Genomic DNA, 27,230 nt, shown 5'->3' with positions numbered 1-27,230 from the left:
TTCCAATTTTCGGTATTTTGGTGATTTTAACGACATGGATACAGCCTATGCCTACAGCCTATGCCTACAGCCTACGACAGAAAATTGTCCGAACAGGTCCACGCCTTCGTATAGCCCCCCATATAACGGTTACATACGGCATTTTTAAGATTTTAACACCATTTTTAACGTTTTTTTTTTTTTTTTTTTTTTTTTTGTTTGAAAATCGCAAATTTGTTTCAAATGGTTGAGGGTATTTAAAGTTTGGTCCGGCCGAAGTAACAGCTTTTTTACTTGTTATACCCTTTACCTTCTGATAACAAACGGAATGACAAAGTTAATATACCCTCCTATATTAACTTTGTCATTCCGTTTGTAACATCCTTAAATATATATATATATATATATATATATATATATATTCATAATCAGCATAAAATTCTAAGTCGATTTAACGATGTCCGTCAGTCTGTCTGTCTGTTGAAATCACGATACAGCCCACATTATTTGACGTAGAGCGCCAAAATTAAGCAGAGCAATTTTTACTGTGTCTAGGATTGTTGGTATTGAAAATGATATATATTTGTGGGTCAGAATGGGTCCTAGTTCATGTGGCAAAACATTGTATGTATAGGTCCACGTTTTAGTATAGTCCCTATATAACGGTACCTCCCAATATTCGGTATTTTGATGATTTTTGACACATTTCTTCACGGATATGTCTAAAAATTGGTAGTTGTAAATCATAATGGGTCCCAGATCGTTTGGCGAGTCATTGTAATTATAATGTTTCCTTTACCCTTAGGTGAAGGGTATTAAAAGTTTGGCCCGGCCGAAAATAATCGCAAAAATCTTCACAGACTTACTTCACATATCGCACTTGCCATTAATTGGTTATTGTCACATGCCATATATGATTCTATTTTTTTTTTTTTTCTTTTTGTTCTTTGTTTATCAAAGACAAATTTCCAGAGATTTATTTATTCTAAAAATAACAAAATCTCGTCTGTTTTGCTTTCTTCTGTTTTCTGTGCTGTTCTTGTCAAACCCAACGAAGACCCACAAGTAATAATAACTCTTATGAAAACATTGTAATCTAAGTTTGTTTATTTATTTATGTATTTTTTTCTCGCTGTCAGTCAGTCAGTCGGTCTCTCTGTCGAAGGTGGGGAGAAAGCAGATTATGAAAAAATATAGAATGGAATAGAATAGATTAGCACATTGTAGTGACACATTTTTGCCATGCCCTGCTTGTCCCAGGCATCTGATACCACAAAAGCTACTCCGTCGTCGTTATTTCAGATTGCATTCCACGGAGATGTGTGCATGCATGACGATGCAATGTATTCGTCGTTTAGCCAGGGAATTCTTAATCAGGGAAAGCGGAGCTTATCAGCAGCCACAACAATAACAACAACATAAAGAAGCAGATGATACAAAGGGAAACATGTGGAAAATGTGTGCACAACAACAAATGATGTTAGTTTGCAAATAAAAAATTGAAAATGGGGAACGAAAAAAAAAACAAGTAAAAAAGCTGTAAATTCGGCCGGGCCGAACTTTGAATACCCTCCACCATTTGGAACGAATTTGGCAATTCCCAGAAACAATAAAATCCGTTAAAAATTCTGTTAAAATCTAAAAAATGCAGAATTTAGCTGTTATATTAGGGTCTATACGACGATATGGACCTGCATAGGTAACATTTGTCATAAGCCATTACAATATTCAAATGCGAAACTTTAAAAAATCGGTAACAATGTAGCTAAAATCATCAAAATACCGAATATCGGGAGGAACCGTTATATGTGGGGGCTATACGAAGACGTGGACCGGCAATGACAATTTTCTGTCTCAGGCTGTAGTATCCATTACGAACTTCAAATACCAAATTTGAAAGAATTCCGGTGAAAAATGTCGCTAAAATCATCAAAATACCGAATATCGGGAGGCACTGTTATATGGGGGCTATGCGAAGACGGGGACCTGCACAGACAATCTCCTGTCATAGGCTGTAGTATCCATTACGAACATCAAATGCCAAATTTGAAAGAATTCCGGTGAAAAATGTCGCTAAAATCAACAAGGTACCGAATATCGGAAGGTACCATTATAGGGGGGCTATACGAAGACGTGGACCTGCACAGACAATCTCCTGTCATAGGCTCTAGTATCCATTACGAACATCAAATACCAAATTTGCAAGAATTCCGGTGAATAATGACGCGAAAATCATCAAAATACCGAATATCGGGAGTTACCGTTATATGGGGGGTATACCAAAAGACCTACATAGCCTATTTTCAGTACCAGAAGTCCTACAGACATAACATACATTTGAGTAAAATTTTATCAATCTACTTCCATTCGTTCGGAAGCTAGAGTATACAGTTGTGCGTTGAGAAAATGTCCAAAACAAAAGAACGCTGTGACAAAATCGACTATGACTCGGTTATAGAATAATATGCTCGATCTCGGGCGTGTTTTATCCCTCTACAAAGGAAGGAAAGTATTCTCGCTGTTAATCAAGAGTCGAAAATGGAGTTTACTCGATTTTTTTTTTTACTTTTTATACCCTCCACCATAGTATGGAGGGTTTATTATAGTTGTCATTCCATTTGTAACACCTCGAAATATACATTTTAGACCCCACAAAGTATCAGCATAAAATCCTATGTCGATTTAGCGATGTCCGCTCGTCTATCCGTCTGCCCGTCTGTGGAAATCACTCTAGCTTCCGAACGATTTGAAGTAGATTAATAAAATTTTACTCAAATGTACATTATGTCCTCAGGACTTTTAATATTGAAAATGGGCCATGTAAGTCCACGATTTGATATGACCCCCATATAACTGTACCTACCGATATTCGGTACTTTGATGATTTTAGTGACATTATTCACCGTAATTGTTTCAAATTTGGTATTTGAAGTTCGAAATGGATACTACGGCCTATGACAGAAAATTGTCTGTGCAAGTCCACGTCTTCATATAGCCCCCATATAACGGTACCTCCCTACATTCGAAATTTTGATGATTTCAACTACATTATTCCGAGAATTTTTTTATTCAAGCTTCGCATGGTTTATGACAAAAGTTGACTATGCAGGTCCTTCGTATAGACCCCAATATAACGGCTAAATTTGGTATTTTTAAGATTTTACCAGAATTTTTAACGGATTTATTTTTTTTTTTTTTGTTTTTTTTTTTTTTGAAAATTGCCTAATGGGTTCCAAATTGTGGAGAGTATTCAAAGTTTGGCCGAACCTACAGCTTTTTTACTTGTATTACTTGAAGGAGTATCCACGCTCGAATTTGAGCAGAAGGTGAAACCCACTTGAAGCATTTCTGAGCACTAGGTAGTTTTAGTTTTTTTTTTTTTCAAAAAACTCTGATAGTGGTAGTGTCGCTCTGGCTTTCATTTTCAATGCACATTTCCGATCATTAAGCTCATCTCGAATGAGAAGTAAACAAATAAGTTATAAACATAAAAATTTAGGTTTAACTGAGCCTGGCTAGGTTTTCAACTGTGGACCTCTGTGAGCAGCCTACTAGATGTTGCCGTCACAACGTTCAGAGCCATTAACCCGTCTTCCTGCAGCGGTGAATCAATGTAGTTGTTGTGGGCAAAGAACCAACTCGCTATAAAAACAAGCTTTCTGTGAAAAAGATCTCGAATCGCATTATAATTCGAAATAAAGACTACTTAGAACGGCCCTTGTAAGAAATCATAAACACCAAATATGCCTTATAAGCCGCAGAACTAGCTCTAAACGCCCCTCATAGGGGTGTGTGTGATAATGTCTTCCGGGCTTCCTTCAAAACTTATGTTCTCTGAAACTCGATTACTCACAATTTCCAAAAATACTACACATTTTGGGAATTTCATTAATTTTGTTAAAATTCTGTAATTTTAAGACTTATAGATACGTTAATTCAATGAGAAAAAGTGCTCAGACCTTCTTCATTCGAAACTTGTTTATTTTCCAAAAATACACCAACTACTTCAAAAGTTACGGCCTCTGGAAATAGTTACCCAAAAATGTTAGGATTCGGTCAAAATTTGTTACAACTCTTCATTTTCTCATATCTCTTAAACTTTAAGGACTATATTCACCGAATTTAAAAGATGTTTATTGAGATTCGATTTTATTGAGATCCCATTTTCAAATAATGCGTTTTTACTAAAATAAACCAATTACTTTAAAAGTTATGGCAACTAGAATTAGCTTACTCATAAAATATAATAATACAACACATTTTACCAGTTTCATTCTTTTATTCCCAATTCGGCAATTTTACGAGTTATAGGTACGTTCATAGAGTGGGAAAAATGCTGAGACCTTCCTTACTCGAAAATGGTTCATTTTAGTATATATATTTAGAATATATATAATATATATAATAGGATATAGTTACTCAAGAAAGTGGAAATTCTAACAAAATTTCTTGCAATTACTCGTTTTCGCTTATCTCTTGAACTTCACAGGCTATGTATATAATGTTTCCACAATGTTTAGCTCAGTTCTTTCCAATTCCGAATAATTTTATTTCACTAAAATGAAGCGGTTATTTCAAAAGTTATGCTCTCTAGAATACGGTTACTCAAAATTATTCAAAAATATGTCACATTTCAGCAATCTAATTAATTTTGTCATACTCTGTTATTTAACGAGTTATTGGTACATACATTAAGTGAGAGGAAGGCTGTGAGCTTCTTTATTCAATATTTTGTAATTTTACAAAAATATACCAATTATCATAAAATATAAAAATTTAAAATAAATATCGTTGCATTTATTTTTTTTTTTTTTTTGTAATTATATCTCATAAACTTTGCGAGTTGTATGTACATTTTTTCCACTATATTTACTGGGGTCCTTCTTAATTACAAATAATGCCATTTCATCAAAATATTCCGATTACTTCAAAAGTTACGCCATCTAGAATGCGGTTACTCAAACATTTCAAAACTATAACACATTTCTGCAATCTGATTCGTTTTGTCATTATTCTGTTATTTTTCGAGATACATCGACATTAACGACACAAAGTCATTAGGAGTTCTCGATTTTTCATAAACTTGTTATTTCATTTGAATACTTCAATTACTTTGGAAGTAATTGTTTTGAGAAGATGGTTACTCAAAACGAGCACAACATCGAAAGATTTCAGCACTTATTTGCATTGAGCGACATCTCTGGCATTTTATGAGCTATATCTACCCAACTTACATCGAGTAGGTATGAGTAGTTGGTCTTTCAAAATCGAGCTATTTTACTTAAATACAGTAATTACTTTGAAAGGAATTGCCTGGAAAAAATGGTTACCCAAATTAAAGAACAAATTGAAATATTTCAACACTTGTTTTCATTTTACCATATCTCTATTATTTTACGATATATATACACATAAACAACACAAAGTCAATTGGAGTTCTTGGTCTTTTAAAAACAAGTTGCTTTATTCAAATGTCTCAATTACTTTAGAAGTAATTGCTTTGAAAAGATGGTTACTCAAAAGCACACAAAATCGAAACATTTCAGCATTTGTTTGTATTGAGCCATATATCTGGCATTTTATAAGCTATATCCACCTAATTTACATCGAGTAGCTATGATTAGTTGTTCTTTCAAAATCAATTAATTTAATTAAAATGCACCAATTACTTTAGAAGTAATTACCCTTGAAAGATGGTTACTCAAGTCAAAGAAAAAATTGAAATATTTCAACACTTGTTTTCTTTTTACCATACCTTTTGTATTTTGCGAGATATATAGACACAACTTTCTCAAAATAAGTTACGGTACTTGGTCTTTTCAAAACACGTTGCACCATTAAAATATGCCAACTACTTTTGAAGTAATCGCTTTGGGAAGATGGTTACTCAAAAGGCCCACAAAATCTAAATATTTTGAAGCCAGACTTTATTTTGTTATATCGCCGGTTTTTTACGAGATTTATCGACATTGCTTAGACAAAGTAAATTAGAGCATTTGGTCTTTCCAAAATAAGTTGCTTCATTAAAATATGTAAACTACTTCAGAAGTAAATGCTTTCAGAAGATGGTTACTCAAAACAACCAAAAAATCTAAACATTTTGACACCTGATTTTATTTGGTCATATCTCTGGTATTTTATGAGATATATTGCTTATGTAAAGTAAGTCAGGGTCTTAGTCTTTTCAAAACACGTTACATCATTAAAATATGTCAACTACTTTTGAAATAATCTATTTGAGAAGATGGTTACTCAGAACGACTCCAATATTGGATCGTTTCAGCAGTTGTTTGCATTGAGCCATATCTCTGGCATTTTATAAGCTACACCCACCTAACTTATATTGAGTATTTATGAGTAGCTGGTCTTTCAAAATCGAGCTGTTTCATTTAAATACATCAATTACTTTAAAAGTAATTGCTTCCAGAAGATGGTTACTCAAAACGCCTACAAAATCGAAATATTTTGACACCTGTTTTCCTTTTATCGTATCTCCGGTGTTTTACGAGATTTATCGACATAACTTATACAAAGTAAGTTGGAGTACTTGGCCTTTCCAAAACACGTTGCATCATTAAAATATGTCAACTACTTTTGAAGTAACTGCTTTGAGAAGATGATTACTCACAACGCCTACAAAATCGAAATACTTTGACACCTGATTTTATTTGACCACATCTCTGGTATCTTATGAAATATATCAATATAACTTACGCCAAGTAAATTAAGGCCCTTGGCCTTTCAAAAACAAGTTTCTTCATTAGAATATGTTAACTACTTTAGAAGTAATTGCTTTCAGAATATGGTTACTCAAAAATACCAAAAAATCTAAACATTCTGGCACTTGATTTTATTTGACCATATCTTTGGCATTTTACGAGATATATCAATATAACTTACACAAAGTAAATTAAGGTCCTTGGTCTTTCCAAAACAAGTTGTTTCATTTAAATAAATCAATTACCTTAGAAGTAATTGCTTCCAGAAAATGGTTACTCAAAAATACCAAAAAATCTAATCATTTTGACACCTGATTCTATGTGGCCATATCTCTGGTATTTTATGAGATATATCGACATAACTTTCTCAGAGCAGGAAAGGGTTCGTAGTCTTTCAAAAACAAGTTGTATCATTAAAATACAGCAATTACTTTTGAAGAAATCGCTTAGGGAAGATGGTTACTCAAAACAACCACATTACCGGATCAAGTTGAGACTTCTTTGCCTTAAGCCATATCTCTGGCAATTTGAGAGTTATATCATCCTAACTTACGTCGATTATATTTGAGGCCATATACTTTCAAAATCGCATCATTTCATTGTAGTGCGCTCAATACTTTACAACTTATGGCCCCTAGAAAATGGTTGTCCAGAACTACTAAAACTTTGATACATTTCAACATCCCTCTTCTTTTAGTCGCATCTCTATTTTTTATTTTCCATATATTTACTCCTACATTTATGTGAATATATTTTCACTACACATAATTTTTTTTTACATACATATATAGATTAAAAATAAACATTGAAAAAATATATATATTTACATTCAAAAATTATTTACCTCTATTTAACTATTCACACGCAAATGCACGTCGGTTGTTACCTGAAATAGAGAGAGCGAAAAAACCAAACAAATAAAAAACTTTATTAAAATGTTATTAAATTTAAAAACGTTTTCAATTAACATCTAGTTTTTTGTTGTGAATTTTTTGTATTGTTTATACATGATTTTGCATAAACATGCAAAATTAATTAAACTTTATAAATTTAAACGAGCAAATAAACTCAAAACGACATTAAATGTCAAAAGGTGAACAATGCGAAACAATGAACCGTATATCGCGGCAAACATTGTTGAGGGATGTTGGAATATAGCAATTAATGAATATTTATTTGAAATTTGAAACCTATTATAAATATTGTTGCGTATTATAAAATATACCAAAATAATTTAAGGAGGGTAGAAAATATCAAGTGATAAAGTAGGTTTTACTTAGCAGAATATTTTAAAACGATGCAAAATCCTGTGCGGGTAAATATATAAAAGACAGGAGGCTTGAACGTAATTAAATGTCAACAAACCCCGATATTAAAAATTTTAAAAAATCTAAAGGAGTGGTAATGTGTTTCCTTTATATCCTTCTTAAATAATTTTTCTTTAACAAATTTTGTTTGAATATTTCTTTTAAGTACTGAAGCTACCTAATTTTTTATCCCCATCTCATCCTTTCATTACCTTTAACCCATTAAATAATAAACGAATAAATTACTTTTTTTCTCATTACATTTTCTTCCGCTTCCTTGTAGCTAAATGATGGGCCCCTCCCATTCTCTCAAAGGAGTTGAAAGAGTATTTATTATTTTATTATCTCTGAGGCCACTAGCATTCAATTATATTATCACCAAAGATTTCATCTCATTTTAAAAAAGCCTCATCGTCGTCATCAACATCCTCATCAGCATTGTGGGCCCTCGGCCCTACATTGAGGAAAACTGTTCGTTATCCTTTAAGGACATTGTTCCGTGTGAGTTTAAAAATCACATTTTGTCCCTTTTTCTCTCCCTTTAATTCCCTCTACATCATATCTGAGATGACATGAATTACTTGGCCATACTCTGACTGCGGAGCTTTACATCTCGATGTTTGTCTCCTTGTCGTTTCTTTTCCTGTTGCCGTTTCATATTTCCCTCTGTAATTTAACTCTATGTTAATAGCCATCAGTTAGGGAAGCAATTTTTTTCAAGACATGTTGAAGAGGATGGCACGAATAGTCTTTCAAGGATCAAATAAACGTCGATTTTAAAGAATATTTTTTCAAGGATCAAATAAACGTGGATTTTTAAAGAATATTTTTTCTAGGACCAAAAAAACGTGAATTTTCTAAAGAATATTTTTTTCAATGACCAAAAGATCAATAAACGTGGATTTTTTTAAAGAATATTTTTTTTTTCAAGAACCAAATAAACGTGGATTGTTAAAAGAATATTTTTTCAAGGACCAAATAAACGAGGATATTTCTAAAAATATTTTTTCAAGGACCAAATAAACGTGGAATATTTTTTCAAGGACCAAATAAACGTGGATTTTTCTAAAAATATTTTTTAAGGACCAAATGAACGTGGATTTTTCTAAAAATATTTTGTCAAGGACCAAATAAACGTGGATTTTTCTAAAAATATTTTTTCAAGGACCAAATAAACGTGGATTTTTTAAAGAATATTTTTTCCAAGGACCAAATAAACGGGGATTTTTTAAAGAATATTTTTTAAGCAACAAATAAACGTGGATTTTTTTAAAGAATATTTTTTTAAGCAGCAAATAAACGTGGATTTTTTTAAAGAATATTCTTTCAAGCAACAAATAAACGTTGCTTTTTTTTAAAGAATATTTTTTCAAGCAACAAATAAACGTGGATTCTTTAAAGAATATTTTTTCAAGCAACAAATAAACGTGGATTCTTTAAAGAATATTTTTTCAAGGACAAAATATTTGGATTTTTTAAAGAATATTTTTTTTTCAAGGACCAAATAAACGTAGATTTTTTAAAGATTATTTTTTTAAGCAACAAACAAACGTGGATTCTTTAAAGAATATTTTTTCAAGGACAAAATATTTGGATTTTTTAAAGAATATTTTTTCAAGGACCAAATAAACGTAGATTTTTTAAAGAATATTTTTTCAAGGACCAAATATATGAGGATTTTTTAAAGAATATTTTCTCAAGGACAAAATATTTGAATTTTTTAAAGAATGTTTTTTTTCAAGGACCAAATAAACGTAGATTTTTTCTAAAAATATTTTTTCATGGACCAAATAAATGTGGATTTTTCTAAAAATATTTTTTCAAGGACCAAATAAACGTGGTTTTTTTAAAGAATATTTTTTCCAAGGACCAAATAAACGTGGATTTTTTAAAGAATATTTTTCAAGGACCAAATAAACGTGGATTTTTTAAAGAATATTTTTTTAAGGACCAAAAAAATGTGGATTTTTTAAAGAATATTTTTTCAAGTAACAAATAAACGTGGATTCTTTAAAGAATATTTTTTCAAGTAACAAATAAACGTGGATTCTTTAAAGAATATTTTTTCAAGGACCTAATATTTGGATTCTTTAAAGAATATTTTTTTTTCAAGGACCAAATTAACGTGGATTTTTTAAAAGAATTTTTTTTCAAGGACCAAATAAACGTGGATTTTTTAAAGAATATTTTTTCCAAGGACCAAATAAACGTGGATTTTTTAAAGAATATTTTTTCCAAGGACCAAATAAACGTGGATTTTTTTAAGAATATTTTTTCCAAGGACCAAATAAACGTGGATTTTTTTAAGAATATTTTTTCCAAGGACCAAATAAACGTGGATTTTTTTAAGAATATTTTTTCCAAGGACCAAATAAACGTGGATTTTTTTAAGAATATTTTTTCAAGGATCAAATATTTTTTCAACGACGAAATTTGTAATAAAGGTGGCATTAGATGGCCGTTTAACAACATCAACAATATTCCATTTCTGATTCTGATTATAACTGTATTCGAATAGAATACCATTATATTAGCAAGTCTTAGTCCTCATGTTACATAAATACCATTAATCTCCCCCATTTGGCCAACAAAGAAAACGACAAATAAATGCTCTTCCTGGAAGTATTATTGACACTTTTCCCTCTACAACATGTGAATAGGTATTTGCACTGCAATCCTTATGCATATTTACACACACGCGCACACACACACTAGCTAGAAAATAGTGATAATATCCTTGGAGGGAATTTATTTATTCCTTTAATTCTCACAAAATACCTTTGAGCTATTATTTGCTTAAGGATTTGCGAGAGGGATTATGATTTTTGCTCTGCTGGCATTTTCATGAGCTACCATTTTGAGCCACTAACACAGGCGCATCGTATTACCAGCTACATGGATGTGTGTGTGTGAGTTAAAGTAGATGTTCGGTTCACACCTGAAAAGCAGGCAAACACCATCAGGTGAGTGTCCTCTGACGTCAATGTGTGCGTGAGTGTGTGTACATGTGTCCTACTTGATGTTAAGGCACTCACACACACACACATACATATGCACAGGGAAACAGCATCAGCCATTTAACCATTTGAATAAACGTGTTTATCTTAAATTTGAAAACGAGCAAAAAAAGAAGAGGTGATGATGAGGACGATGAAAATGTAGGCAAATGAACTGGATCGAGAAGTTATTCTAGAACAGACCGCTCATCATCATCAACACATGGAGTTCCGAAACAAGAACTTGGCATATTCTACAAACAAAGCTTTCGTTTTTTTTTTTTGCTTCCTTTGGCAAACAATCCAAAAACTGGGTAATTCCACTTGGGTTTTATTTCATTGCATCTCTGATGTGGATCTCTTAAATTAACTGGAACAACAGGCAAATTATGCAGAGGAAGGAAACAATTTATAGGGTGATGGTAAAAGGAAAGCAATGGAGTTTTTCTAATTGCTCTGAAATATTTTAATTGTTTAAATTTTCAAGAAAAATCAAATTTTGAGGCCAGATGAACGCTAAAAACCCTTGATCCTTGAAAAAAATATTTTTAGAAAAATCCACGTTTATTTCTCCGAAAGCCCTTGAAAACCCTTGCACGGAAAGTCCTTAAAAATATTCTTTAAAAAGTCAACGTTTATTTAGCCCTTGAAAAAATATTCTTTAAAAAATCCACGTTTATTTGGTTCTTGAAAAAATATACTTTAAAAAAAAAGTGATAGTCCTTGAAAACATATTCTTTAAAAAATCCACGTTTATTTGGTGCTTGAAAAAATCCACGTTTATTTGGTCCTTGAAAAAATATACTTTAAAAAAAAGTGATAGTCCTTGAAAAAATATTCTTTAAAAAATCCACGTTTTTTTTTCCTTGAAGAAAATATTCTTTAAATAATCCACGTTTATTTGTTCCTTGAAAAAATATTCTTTAAAAAATCCACGTTTTTTTTTTTTTCCTTGAAGAAAATATTCTTTAAATAATCCACGTTTATTTGGTCCTTAAAAAAAAATATTCTTTTAAAAATCCACGTTTATTTGGTGTTTGAAGAAATATTCTTTAAAAATCCAGGTTTATTTGATGTTTGAAAAAATATTCTTTAAAAAATCCACGTTTATTTGGTCTTTGAAAAAAAAATATTCTTTAAAAAATCCACGTTTATTTGGTCCTTGAAAAAATATTCTTTAAAAAATCCACGTTTATTTGTTCCTTGAAAAAATATTCTTTAAAAAATCCACGTTTTTTTTTCCTTGAAGAAAATATTCTTTAAAAAATCCACGTTTATTTGATCCTTAAAAAAAATTCTTTTAAAAATCCACGTTTATTTGGTGTTTGAAGAAATATTCCTTAAAAAAATCCACGTTTATTTGGTCCTTGAAAAAAATATTCTTTAAAAAATCCATGTTTATTTGGTATTTGAAAAAAATATTCTTTAAAAATCCACGTTTATTTGGTCTTTGAAAAAATATTCTTTAAAAAATATATATATATATATTCTTTTTTCTTACCTACCACTATATCTGAATATAATAAATTGTTGTTTAAATTACATTATCTTTTTGCCATTGTCACGAAGAAAACAAAATGTCCTTAACAAAACTATTCATTTCAATTACACGAAACAATATTCATTGTCTCCGGCACTTCGTCCTGCCCAGTCCTCCCTCAGTCCTAATGTGTGATAAATTTCTAGTGGATATAATTTTTATGTCGTTGTCACCAGCCGATGGAAATATGCTAAGCGTTGCCAAACAGAAACAAATATCCAAAACAAACAAACCAAAAATCTCTTAAGGTACGCCAGCTATTCATTCATATCCAGACGATCAAATATACAGACACAGAAACACATCCACCTACATACATGTCTACATTTTCATATACACTTACATTCATCGCTTTGTATACATTTATTGTTAGATATTCTTACTTTTTTTGTTCTGTTTTTGCGATAAAATTAATATTCACATTCACATCCATGTTTCGTACTTTTTTTCGTCGTTCGCAATTTATACTGGTATTCATATTTATTTCAATGGTCCGTCGGTCGGTCGTTCGCTCGGAAGCTTTGAAGAATATGGATTTTTTAAGAATATGTTTTAATGCCCACATCAAGGCTTAGATTTTTTAAGAATATTTTTTTAATGCCCACATCAAGGCGTGGATTTTTAAGAATATTTTTTTAATTTTTTAAGAATATTTTTTAATGCCCACATCAAGGCGTGTATTTTTTAAGAATATTTTTAATGCCCACAACAAGGCGTGGATTTTTTAAGAATATTTTTTAATGTACACATCAAGACGTGGATTTTTTAAGAATATTTTTTTAATGCCCTCATCAAGGCGTGGATTTTTTAAAAATATTTTTTTAATGTCATCATCAAGACGTGGATTTTTTAAGAATATTTTTTAATGCCCTCATCAAGGCGTGGATTTTTAAGAATATTTTTTAATGCCCTCATCAAGGCGTGAATTTTTTAAGAATATTTTTTTAATGCCCTCATCAAGGCGTGGATTTTTTAAGAATATTTTTTAATGCCCAGATCAAGGCGTGGATTTTTTAAGAATATTTTTTAATGCCCAGATCAAGGCGTGGATTTTTTAAGAATATTTTTTAATGCCCAGATCAAGGCGTGGATTTTTTAAGAATATTTTTTAATGCCCAGATCAAGGCGTGGATTTTTTAAGAATATTTTTTAATGCCCAGATCAAGGCGTGGATTTTTTAAGAATATTTTTTAATGCCCAGATCAAGGTGTGGATTTTTTAAGAATATTTTTTAATGCCCAGATCAAGGCGTGGATTTTTTAAGAATATTTTTTAATGCCCAGATCAAGGCGTGGATTTTTTAAGAATATTTTTTAATGCCCAGATCAAGGCGTGGATTTTTTAAGAATATTTTTTAATGCCCAGATCAAGGCGTGGATTTTTTAAGAATATTTTTTAATGCCCAGATCAAGGCGTGGATTTTTTAAGAATATTTTTTAATGCCCACATCAAGGCGTGGATTTTTTAAAAATATTTTTTTAATGCCCTCATCAAGGCGTGGATTTTTTAAAAATATTTTTTTAATGTCATCATCAAGACGTGGATTTTTTAAGAATATTTTTTTAATGCCCTCATCAAGGCGTGGATTTTTTAAGAATATTTTTTTAATGCCCTCATCAAGGCGTGAATTTTTTAAGAATATTTTTTTAATGCCCTCATCAAGGCGTGGATTTTTTAAGAATATTTTTTTAATGCCCTCATCAAGGCGTGGATTTTTTAAGAATATTTTTTAATGCCCAGATCAAGGCGTGGATTTTTTAAGAATATTTTTTAATGCCCAGATCAAGGCGTGGATTTTTTAAGAATATTTTTTAATGCCCAGATCAAGGCGTGGATTTTTAAGAATATTTTTTAATGCCCAGATCAAGGCGTGGATTTTTTAAGAATATTTTTTAATGCCCAGATCAAGGCGTGGATTTTTAAGAATATTTTTTAATGCCCAGATCAAGGCGTGGATTTTTTAAGAATATTTTTTAATGCCCAGATCAAGGCGTGGATTTTTTAAGAATATTTTTAATGCCCAGATCAAGGCGTGGATTTTTTAAGAATATTTTTTAATGCCCAGATCAAGGCGTGGATTTTTTAAGAATATTTTTTAATGCCCAGATCAAGGCGTGGATTTTTTAAGAATATTTTTAATGCCCAGAACAAGACGTGGATTTTTTAAGAATATTTTTAAATGCCCAGATCAAGACGTGGATTATTTAAGAATATTTTTTAATGCCCAGATCAAGGCGTGGATTTTTTAAGAATATTTTTTAATGCCCAGATCAAGGCGTGGATTTTTTAAGAATATTTTTTAATGCTCAGATCAAGGTGTGGATTTTTTAAGAATATTTTTAATGCCCAGATCAAGGCGTGGATTTTTTAAGAATATTTTTTAATGCCCAGATCAAGGCGTGGATTTTTTAAGAATATTTTTTAATGCCCAGATCAAGGCGTGGATTTTTTAAGAATATTTTTTAATGCCCAGATCAAGGCGTGGATTTTTTAAGAATATTTTTTAATGCCCAGATCAAGGCGTGGATTTTTTAAGAATATTTTTTAATGCCCAGATCAAGGCGTGGATTTTTTAAGAATATTTTTTAATGCCCAGATCAAGGCGTGGATTTTTAAGAATATTTTTTAATGCCCAGATCAAGGCGTGGATTTTTTAAGAATATTTTTTAATGCCCAGATCAAGGCGTGGATTTTTTAAGAATATTTTTTAATGCCCAGATCAAGGCGTGGATTTTCTAAGAATATTTTTAATGCCCAGATCAAGGCGTGGATTTTTTAAGAATATTTTTTAATGCCCAGATCAAGGCGTGGATTTTTTAAGAATATTTTTTAATGCCCAGATCAAGGCGTGGATTTTTTAAGAATATTTTTTAATGCCCAGATCAAGGCGTGGATTTTTTAAGAATATTTTTTAATGCCCAGATCAAGGCGTGGATTTTTTAAGAATATTTTTTAATGCCCAGATCAAGGCGTGGATTTTTTAAGAATATTTTTTAATGCCCAGATCAAGGCGTGGATTTTTTAAGAATATTTTTTAATGCCCAGATCAAGGCGTGGATTTTTTAAGAATATTTTTTAATGCCCAGATCAAGGCGTGGATTTTTTAAGAATATTTTTTAATGCCCAGATCAAGGCGTGGATTTTTTAAGAATATTTTTTAATGCCCAGATCAAGGCGTGGATTTTTTAAGAATATTTTTTAATGCCCAGATCAAGGCGTGGATTTTTTAAGAATATTTTTAATGCCCAGATCAAGGCGTGGATTTTTTAAGAATATTTTTTAATGCCCAGATCAAGGCGTGGATTTTTTAAGAATATTTTTTAATGCCCAGATCAAGGCGTGGATTTTTAAGAATATTTTTTAATGCCCAGATCAAGGCGTGGATTTTTTAAGAATATTTTTTAATGCCCAGATCAAGGCGTGGATTTTTTAAGAATATTTTTTAATGCCCAGATCAAGGCGTGGATTTTTTAAGAATATTTTTTAATGCCCAGATCAAGGCGTGGATTTTTTAAGAATATTTTTTAATGCCCAGATCAAGGCGTGGATTTTTTAAGAATATTTTTTAATGCCCAGATCAAGGCGTGGATTTTTTAAGAATATTTTTTAATGCCCAGATCAAGGCGTGGATTTTTTAAGAATATTTTTTAATGCCCAGATCAAGGCGTGGATTTTTTAAGAATATTTTTTAATGCCCAGATCAAGGCGTGGATTTTTTAAGAATATTTTTTAATGCCCAGATCAAGGCGTGGATTTTTAAGAATATTTTTTAATGCCCACATCAAGGCGTGGATTTTTTAAGAATATTTTTTAATGCCCACATCAAGGCGTGGATTTTTTAAGAATATTTTTAATGCCCAGATCAAGGCGTGGATTTTTTAAGAATATTTTTTAATGTCCAGATCAAGGCGTGGATTTTTTAAGAATATTTTTTAATGCCCAGATCAAGGCGTGGATTTTTTAAGAATATTTTTTAATGCCCAGATCAAGGCGTGGATTTTTTAAGAATATTTTTTAATGCCCAGATCAAGGCGTGGATTTTTAAGAATATTTTTTAATGCCCACATCAAGGCGTGGATTTTTTAAGAATATTTTTAATGCCCACATCAAGGCGTGGATTTTTTAAGAATATTTTTAATGCCCACATCAAGGCGTGGATTTTTTAAGAATATTTTTTAATGCCCACATCAAGGCGTGGATTTTTTAAGAATATTTTTTAATGCCCACATCAAGGCGTGGATTTTTTAAGAATATTTTTTAATGCCCACATCAAGGCGTGGATTTTTTAAGAATATTTTTTAATGCCCACATCAAGGCGTGGATTTTTTAAGAATATTTTTTAATGCCCACATCAAGGCGTGGATTTTTTAAGAATATTTTTTAATGCCCACATCAAGGCGTGGATTTTTTAAGAATATTTTTTAATGCCCACATCAAGGCGTGGATTTTTTAAGAATATTTTTTAATGCCCACATCAAGGCGTGGATTTTTTAAGAATATTTTTTAATGCCCACATCAAGGCGTGGATTTTTTAAGAATATTTTTAATGCCCACATCAAGGCGTGGATTTTTTAAGAATATTTTTTAATGCCCACATCAAGGCGTGGATTTTTTAAGAATATTTTTTAATGCCCACATCAAGGCGTGGATTTTTAAGAATATTTTTTAATGCCCAGATCAAGGCGTGGATTTTTGAAGAATATTTTTTAATGCCCACATCAAGGCGTGGATTTTTTAAGAATATTTTTTAATGCCCACATCAAGGCGTGGATTTTTTAAGAATATTTTTTAATGCCCAGACAAGGCGTGGATTTTTAAGAATATTTTTTAATGCCCACATCAAGGCGTGGATTTTTTAAGAATATTTTTTAATGCCCAGATCAAGGCGTGGATTTTTTAAGAATATTTTTTAATGCCCAGATCAAGGCGTGGATTTTTTAAGAATATTTTTTAATGCCCACATCAAGGCGTGGATTTTTTAAGAATATTTTTTAATGCCCAGATCAAGGCGTGGATTTTTTAAGAATATTTTTTAATGCCCAGATCAAGGCGTGGATTTTTTAAGAATATTTTTTAATGCCCACATCAAGGCGTGGATTTTTTAAGAATATTTTTTAATGCCCAGATCAAGGCGTGGATTTTTTAAGAATATTTTTTAATGCCCACATCAAGGCGTGAATTTTTAAGAATAATTTTTAATGCCCTCATCAAGGCGTGGATTTTTTAAGAATATTTTTTAATACCCACGTCAAGGCGTGAATTTTTTAAGAATATTTTTTAATACCCACGTCAAGGCGTGAATTTTTTAAGAATATTTTTTAATGCCCACATCAAGGCGTGGATTTTTTAAGAATATTCGTTTAATGCCCAGATCAAGGCGTGGATTTTTTAAGAATATTTTTTAATGCCCACATCAGGGCGTGGATTTTTTAAGAATATTTTTTAATGCCCCCATCAAGGCGTACATTTTTTAAGAATATTTTTTAATGCTCACATCATGGCGTGGATTTTTTTAAAAATATTTTTTAATGCCCAGATCAAGGCGTGGATTTTTTTAAGAATATTTTGTTAATGCCCACATCAAGGTGTAGATGTTTTAGGAATATTTCTTAATGCCCAGATCAAGGTGTAGATGTTTTAGGAATATTTCTTAATGCCCAGATCAAGGTGTAGATGTTTTAGGAATATTTTTTAATGCCCAGATCAAGGCTTGGATTTTTTTAAGAATATTTTTAAATGAGCTTAAAAATAAGCACAATAAAATGTTTTTTTTTTAGCGCGTCTAAAATATTTTTAAACAATTTACGTCTGTACAATTATTATTCAAAATTATGCGTGTAAATAATAATTGGAAAACCCTTGAAAAATATATAAAATTTAAGACCCTTGAAAATTAATTAAATTTATTTTTAATACGTTTTCTGAAAGACCATAGAAAAAAATATTTCAAAAAATATAATTCTTGCCTGAAAAGTCCTGATAAAAATATTTTTAAACATATCCTTCAAATCTTAAACACAACTGAAATTTTTAAATATTCCATGTTCCATTTTTTGTAAACAATGTAGGGGAGGCCTCTCCGTGTTGGTGTCAACCACACTTTATTAAATATTAAAAGTCAGCGCCCCAATAAAGGATCAACGAACAAAATGCACTGCCTCTCTTCACCCGCCACCCCCCCCCCCCCCCCCCCCCCCCCCACCCCACAAATATCTGTAGCTGCTGTTCTGCGACATTGTGTTGTTACTGGTCGGGCTAAGTGCAGAGTAGATTACCGATGTAATTGGATAGTAAAAATGTGAATAGAGTACAGTTTCGTTTCGAGACTGTTTTTATTTCGACAAACACAAATGTAAATACATTTGCTAACGTACACACACATACATTTGTATGTATGTGGTTCTTCTGTGTCACAAACTGTAGTTATTGTAAGAGCTGCTTGTGCATATGGCCGACCAGGCTATTCTGACTGTCTGTCTTTTTTTTAATAAGTAAACGAATATTAGTTCACATAACTATTTTTATCTCTTCGCCCTCACTCAGCTAGTCCAACCTCGAAGTGGTGGAGTGAAGTGAACTAAGTGTCAATAAAATGAAAATGAAGAACAACAGAGAACAAAACATAAAAAAAACCAAAAATCGATTATGATATAAAAATATACATTTTATCGCGTCAATTATTTTTTTCGATCAAAGAACAAAACGACAACAGAAAATGTGAAAATATAGGGAAAATAAGTGGATTCGAGGGAAATTGAAGTTCAATGGATGAATAATTGTAGCCATTAATGGAAATAGAAATGGAAATGAATTGTTTCTGTTTTTTGTTTTTCGCTGGAAACAATTTGAATGCGAATGCGGATTCGTGACATATTTGATGGCTTAATGGAATCTTTTTTTTTTTTTTTTTGATGTGTGAATATAGATTTCGAAATTCTTTCTAAAAATATTTTTCAAGGACCAAAAATACTATCATCCTTGGATTGTTTAAGGGCCAAAATACAAAAAATATATATATATTTTTCGAAATACCTTTTAAAGGACTAACAAACGTGGACTTTTTCAAAATGTTTTTTTTAAAGGACAAAGAAATTTCGAATTTTTTAGGATTTTTTGAAGGACTCCTCTATAAAAAAAACTTAGACGTGAATTTGTTTGTAAAGATTTATTTATTTATTATTATTATTATTATTATTATTATTATTATTATTATTATTATTATTATTATTATTATTATTATTATTATTATTATTATTATTATTATTATTATTATTATTATTATTATTATTATTATTATTATTATTATTATTATTATTATTATTATTATTATTATTATTATTTTTTTTTTTTTCTTTTTTTTTTTGAATGACCGAAAGAGGATTTTCTTTTAAGAATATGTTTTCGCAGTCCAAAAAAGTGGATCTTTTAAGGAACACTTTCCAAGGACCAAAAGACGAACCAAAAATGGTTTCTTAAAGAATTTTTTTCAAGAACCGAAGGACCACCGAATCTGAATTTTTTAAAAGAATTTTTTTTAGTTTTAAGAACCGAACAATAATTTCTAAAAGAATACATGTTCGAGGACCAAAAGACAACCAAACGTTAATTTCTTAAGAATCATTTCTTCAGCGAACATAAGACTTAAAATCGTAGACTATATTTATTCAAGTGCCAGCTAATGTGGATTTTTGGATTTTTGTAAGAATATATTTCTACGTTAGAGAATAAGTGGATTTTTAAATAACAAAATGCGTGGATTTGTAAGAAAAGGGAGTTCTCAGAAGACGTTTATTTTTTTCAAAAATATTTTTTCAATACCCAGAAAAAGGGTTTTTTAGGATATTTTTAACGGCCATAAGGACGAATGCCTTTTTTTAAGAATATTTTATCAGGGACTTTGAAAAGGCATGGATTTTTAAAGAATATTTTTTCAGGGACTTTCAGAAGGCGTGGATTTTTGAAGAATATTTTTTCAGAGACTTTCAGAAGGCGTGGATTTTTTAAGAATATTTTTTCAGGGACTTTCAGAAGGCGTGGATTTTTGAAGAATATTTTTTCAGGGACTTTCAGAAGGCGTGGATTTTTTAAGAATATTTTTTTCACAGACTTACAGGATGCGTGGATTTTTTAAGAATATTTTTTTCACAGACTTACAGGATGCGTGGATTTTTTAAGAATATTTTTTTCACAGACTTACAGGATGCGTGGATTTTTTAAGAATATTTTTTTCACAGACTTACAGGATGCGTGGATTTTTTAAGATTATATTTTCAGAAACTTACAGAAGGCGTGGATTTTTTAAGATTATATTTTCAAAAACTTACAGAAGGCGTGGATTTTTTAAGGAAATTTTTTATACGGACTTTCATAAAGCGTGGATTTTTTAAGAATATTTTTTCAGGGACTTACAGAAGGAGTGGAGTTTTTACGAATATTTTTCAGGGAATTACAGAAGGCATGGATTTTTTAAGAATATTTTTCAGGGACTTTCAGAAGGCGAGGATTTTTTAAAAATATTTTCTCAGTGACTTTGAAAAGGCATTGATTTCTTAAGAATATTTTTCAGGGGCTTTCAGAAGGCATGGATTTTTTAAAAATATTTGTTCAGGGACTTTGAAAAGGCGTGGATTTTTTAAGAATATATTTTTAGAAACTTACAGAAGGAGTGAATTTTTTAAGAATATTTTTTCAGGAACTTACAGAAGGCGTGGATTTTTTAAGAATATTTTTTCAGAAACTTACAGAATGAGTGAATTTTTTAAGAATATTTTTTCAGGGACTTTCAGAAGGCGTGGATTTTTTAAGAATTAAATTTTTTTTAAGAATATTTTTTCAGGGACTTTCAGAAGGCGTGGATTTTTTAAGAATTAAATTTTTTTTAAGAATATTTTTTCAGGGACTTTCAGAAGGCGTGGATTTTTTAAGAATTAAAATTTTTTTTAAGAATATTTTTTCAGGGACTTTCAGAAGGCGTGAATTTTTTAAAAATATTTTTTCAGGGACTTACAGAAGGCATGGATTTTTAAGAATTTAAAAAATTTTTTAAGAATATTTTTCAATGTGAACGACCAGCTAAAAACTTATTTTCTATACCCAAATCAAGGCTTAATTTTTTGTAAATATTTTTTCTACACCCAAATTAAGGCGTGGATTGTTTTTAATATTTTTTTAAATATTTTTCAATACAGAAATCAAGGCGTGAATTCTTTTCTAATATTTTTTTTAATTTTTTTTTAATTTTTTTTTAATTTTTTTTTAAATATTTTTATAAATATCTTTTCAATACCCTCATCAAGGCGAGGATTTTAAAATATTTTTAATTTAAATATTTTTTTCAATACCGAAATCAAGGGGAGGATTTTTTTTTATTGTTTTTTTTTTTAATTTTTTCAGTACCCTAATCAAGGAGTGAATTTTTTTAATATTATTTTTAAATTTTTTTTCAAAACCCAAATCAAGGCGTGGATTTTTTTAAATATGTTTTCAATACCCTAATCAAGGCGTGTTTTTTTTTTTAATATTTTTATTTTAAATATTTTTTCAATACAGAAATCAAGTCGTGGATTTTTCTTAATATTTTTTTTTTAATTTTTTCAATTCCTTAATTAAGGCGTTGATTTTTTTTAATATTTTTGCAAAACCCTACTAAAGGCGTGAATTTTTTGGTAATGTTTGTTCAATACTCCAGTCAAGGCGTGGATTTTTTAATATTTTTCAACGCCCAGATCAAGTAGTGATTTTTTTAAGATTATTTTTTCAGTGACATCAGCTTCCCATACCACTTCATTTTCTCTTTCATTACTATTTCAAATTCCAACGAAACGATTATTGATCGCCTCATATGTTTTAATTCGAAAACAGATGAGACATTCGTCACAAATGGCATGCATTGTCGCCAAAATAGCAACAACAACAACGTCTACAACAAAAACAAGTTCATCAAATTGTCGATAGCGTCAAAACAAATGCAAGTCAAAGGTTGCATTTGACCGCAAAGCGTGTTCAAATACAATGAACGAGCGGCCAGTGCCGGTGGCGCATTCACAATCTGTTGCCGCTACTAAAAAGCTCTGGCATGTTGCAAAAATAGAATTTTAATGAAAACCAGCAGCATTTTCTACGAAATCAAAAAATAGAAAAAAAAATACAATGACCAAATGACGATTTAAAATTAAATAAATTTATCAACTCATCAATTGTCAAGAGCAGCAGAGAGATGCTCACAAAGAAGTCGCAATGAAAATGATGATTAGCTGACGCCCGATTACAAAGCGGGGAAAATCAGAAATACCTTTCACATTTTCCACAGCTCATGTTTCATTGCGGTCATTTTTTATACTTCATTTCATTAAAAATCTATCTGCTCATTAAAGATGTAATGTCAGTAGAAGGTTGGAAGAGAAACGAAAAAGATACTGAAATCAAATAGGCAGACAAGTAAAAAAAAGAAAAGAACACACGTTAGCTATTTAAAGCCAAAGAAAATAATGGAAAACTGTGCAAAGTCATTACTAGATAATTTTTTGTGCTTAGCTATATACATTTTTTGGAAGCTATTAAAATTTACTCAAAATGTTCTTAGAAAAATCCACATCTTCTTCTAGGCTTAAAAAAACATTCGTAGAAAAATACTCGCCTTTTTCTAGGCCTTGAAAAAATATTCTCAGAAAAGTTTACGCCTTTTTCTAGGCCTTGAAAAAATATCCTTAGAAAAATCTATGCCTTTTCATAGGCCTTGAAAAAATATTTTTGAAAAATCCACGTTTATTTCTAGGCGTTGAATAAATATTCTTAAAAAATCCACGCCCTTTCATAGTCCTTGAAAAAATATTCTTAAAAGATCAACGCCTTTTTATAGTCATTGAAAAAAATATTTTTAGAAAATCCATCCCCTTTTGTAGTCCTTGAAAAAAATATTCTTAAAAAATCCTCGCCCTTTATAGGCATTTACAAAATGTTCTTAAAAAACCACGCCCTTTTATAGTCCATGAAAAAATATTTTCAGAAAAATCCACGGCTTATAAAAATAAGCCTTGCAAAAATATATTTAAAAAATCCACGACTTTTTCTAGACCTTTAAAAAATATTCTTAGAAATATCCACGCCTTTTTTCTTGTCCTTCTGAAAGTCTCTTAAAAAATATTCTTGAAAAATCCATGACTTTTTCTAGGCCTTCTGAAAGTCTCTAAAAAATATTCTTAGATATATCCACGCCTTTTTTCTTGGCCTTCTGAAAGTCTCTTAAAAAATATTTTTGAAAAATCCACGATTTTTTCTAGGCCATCTGAAAGTCTCTAAAAAATATTCTTAGAAAATCCATGACTTTTTCTAGGCCTTCTGAACGTCTCTAAAAAAATATTCTTAAAAAATCCACTCCTTTTTCTAGGCCTTCTGAATATCTTTAAAAAAGTAGTCTTTGAAAAATCCACGCCTTTTTCTAGGCCTTCTGAATATCTTTAAAAAAGTAGTCTTTGAAAAATCCACGCCATTTTCTAGGCCTTCTGAAAGTCTCTAAAAAATATTCTTAGAAAAATCCACACCTTTTTTCTAGGCCTTCTGAAAGTCTCAAAAAATCCACACTTTTTCTAGGCCTTCTGAAAGTCTCTAAAAAAATATTTTTCAAAAATCCACGCCTTCTGAAAGTCTCTAAAAAAATATTTTTCAAAAATCCACGCCTTCTGAAAGTCTCTAAAAAAATATTTTTCAAAAATCCACGCCTTCTGAAAGTCTCTAAAAAAATATTTTTCAAAAATCCACGCCTTCTGAAAGTCTCTAAAAAAATATTTTTCAAAAATCCACGCCTTCTAAAAGTCTCTAAAAAAATATTTTTCAAAAATCCACGCCTTCTGAAAGTCTCTAAAAAAATATTTTTCAAAAATCCACACCTTCTGAAAGTCTCTAAAAAAATATTTTTCAAAAATCCACGCCTTCTGAAAGTCTCTAAAAAATATTTTTCAAAAATCCACGCCTTCTGAAAGTCTCTAAAAAAATATTTTTCAAAAATCCACGCCTTCTGAAAGTCTTTAAAAAAATATTTTTCAAAAATCCACGCCTTCTGAAAGTCTCTAAAAAATATTTTTCAAAAATCCACGCCTTCTGAAAGTCTCTAAAAATTTTCTTAAAAAATCCACGCCTTCTGAAAGTCTCTAAAAATATTCTTCAAAAATCCACGCCTTCTGAAAGTCTCTACAAAATATTCTTCAAAAATCCACGACTTCTGAAAGTCTCTAAAAAAATATTCTTCAAAAATCCACGCCTTCTGAAAGTCTCTAAAAAAATATTTTTCAAAAATCCACGCCTTCTGAAAGTCTTTAAAAAAATATTTTTCAAACGCTTTTTTCTAGGCTTTAGAATATTATTGGAAAAATCCACGACTTTTTCTAAGCCCTGAAAAATATTCTAGAAAATTCCACGACTTCTTCTAGGACTTGAAAAATATTTTCAAAAATCGACGACTTTTCTAGGCGCTCAAAAAATATTTTCAAAGATCTACGCCTTTTCTAGGCGCTCAAAAAATATTTTCAAAAATCTACGCCTTTTCTAGGCGCTCAAAAAATATTTTCAAAAATCTACTCCTTTTCTAGGCGGTCAAAAAATATTTTCAAAACTACGACTACTAGGCCTTGATAAAATATTTATAAAAAAATCCGTGCTTTTTTCTATGCCTTAAAAAAATATTTATAAAAAATCCAAGCCATTTCTATGTCTTTCAAAAAAATCCACGGCTTTTTCTAGGCCTTGAAAAAATATTTATAAAAAATCCACGCTTTTTTCTATGCCTTAAAAAAATATTTATAAAAAATCCAAGCCATTTCTATGTCTTTCAAAAAAATCCACGGCTTTTTCTAGGCCTTGAAAAAATATTTATAAAAAATCCACGCTTTTTTCTATGCCTTGAAAAATATTTATAAAAAATCCACGCTTTTTTCTATGCCTTGAAAAATATTTATAAAAAATCCACGCTTTTTTCTATGCCTTGAAAAAATATTTATAAAAAATCCACGCTTTTTTCTATGCCTTGAATAAATATTTATAAAAAATCCACGCTTTTTTCTATGCCTTGAAAAAATATTTATAAAAAAATCCACGCCTTTTTCTAGGCCTTAAGAAAATATTTTGAAAAAATGCAGGCCTACTCGTGGTCATAGAAAAGTTATTTTTAAAAAAAATCAACCCCTCCTAGTGGTCACTAAAAAAATATTTTTAAAAAATCCATTCATCCTTGTGGTCATTGAAAAAATATTTTTGAAAAAAATCCACGCCTAATTGTGGCCAAAGAGAAATTATTTTTAAAAAAAATTTTAAAATTTGTGATCATAGGAAAATTATTTTTAAAAAATCAACGCCTCCTTGTGGTGATCAAAAAAAATATTTTTTAAGAATCCAGTCTTTTTCTAGTCTTTGAAAATTATTCTTAAAAAAACACGCCTTCCAATAGTCATCAAAAATTAATTAAAATAGTCTTCTATCTATTGGATAACATTGAATATAATCAACTAGGTTTTTTAACATATTTTAACATCTTCTTCGGGAAGTTTACCCTTGCTTTCTCCCATCATTAATTCCGTGAGGAGGAAAAAAAGTTGTCTTGGTCAGTACATCAGCTGGGAATATCTATGTTTTTTTTTTTTTTAAATTGGCGCTAATTTTAATTCCCATTCACACAGCGAACTTCATTTTATGCAACACAGCACCAACAACAACCACACAAACCACTTGTTATAGTAAATCATTAAATGTTGCTCACCACGAATAGCAAACATTCCCACAGTCACCCCGACACAGGCAACGACGACAAACTCATTAAAATGCTATACGCTTGTGCGCCGAAACGCCACAACACCAGACATTTCTCCTCGAGTGTAACGTGTGACTTATAATTATTATCATTTCGGTCGATGTCTGTTTGTCTGTCTGTCGCTGTGTTTGTGTTGGTGACTTCCGCCGTTGAGGGTGTTGTTGCTGTTTTTTGCTTCATTTTTTTTATTTTCTTCTTGTTTTGCATTTTAAATTAAAACCAAACGCCAAACGACGGTGTCGACCAGGCAAAAAACCCCGACTCGAAGATTGTTTGCTGGGAAAAACATGGGCGATACAATGTCTTTGGCTTTTGTTTATCAGCAACAGCGGGTTTTATATTATTTTTTTTTTTTTGACGTTTTGTATTACTAACCTTCTTCAATGTTTTCGACATTGGACTGTGTAGGAGAGTTGAAATGAGCTGGCATGGAGCGAAATGAGGATTTGAAATTTTACTGCCCATTGTCAATTGAAACTATTTTTCATAGATCAAAATGAAGCGTTATTTTTTAAAGAATATTTGTCAACACCTAAAAAATGCTAAAAATATTTTTTGAATGACCTGAAGAAGGCGTGGATTTTTTAAAAATATTTTTTCAATGACCTGAAGAAGGCGTGGATTTTTTAAAAATATTTTTTCAATGACCTGAAGAAGGCGTGGATTTTTTAAAAATATTTTTTCAATGACCTGAAGAAGGCGTGGATTTTTTAAAAATATTTTTTCAATGACCTGAAAAAGGTATGGATTTTTTAAAAATATTTTTTCAATGACCTGGAGACGGCGTGGATTTTTTAAAAATATTTTTTCAAAGCCTAGAAGAAGTCATGGATTTTATAAAAATATTTTTTCAAAGCCTAGAAGAAGTCATGGATTTTATAAAAATATTTT

At 30.6% G+C, this 27,230-nt stretch overlaps 1 protein-coding gene across 1 annotated transcript in view; it reads right to left on the bottom strand.

The window, feature by feature from the left end:
* The window catches only part of LOC131803836 (MAP/microtubule affinity-regulating kinase 3-like), a 179,073-nt gene that overhangs the window by 137,345 nt on the left and 14,498 nt on the right, over window positions 1-27,230 (bottom strand). Inside the window, exon 2 of the mRNA XM_059125591.1 lies at window positions 7,543-7,584. The gene's annotated coding sequence lies outside the window, so the exon portion shown is untranslated. The remainder of the gene's footprint in view (window positions 1-7,542; window positions 7,585-27,230) is intronic.

Source organism: Musca domestica, unplaced genomic scaffold (assembly GCF_030504385.1).
Source record: "Musca domestica strain aabys unplaced genomic scaffold, Musca_domestica.polishedcontigs.V.1.1 34, whole genome shotgun sequence".
In the NCBI taxonomy this organism is placed as follows: domain Eukaryota; kingdom Metazoa; phylum Arthropoda; class Insecta; order Diptera; family Muscidae; genus Musca; species Musca domestica.
The sequence above is the reverse complement of the archived record's forward strand: the minus strand, read 5'-3'. Positions and strand labels throughout refer to the sequence as shown.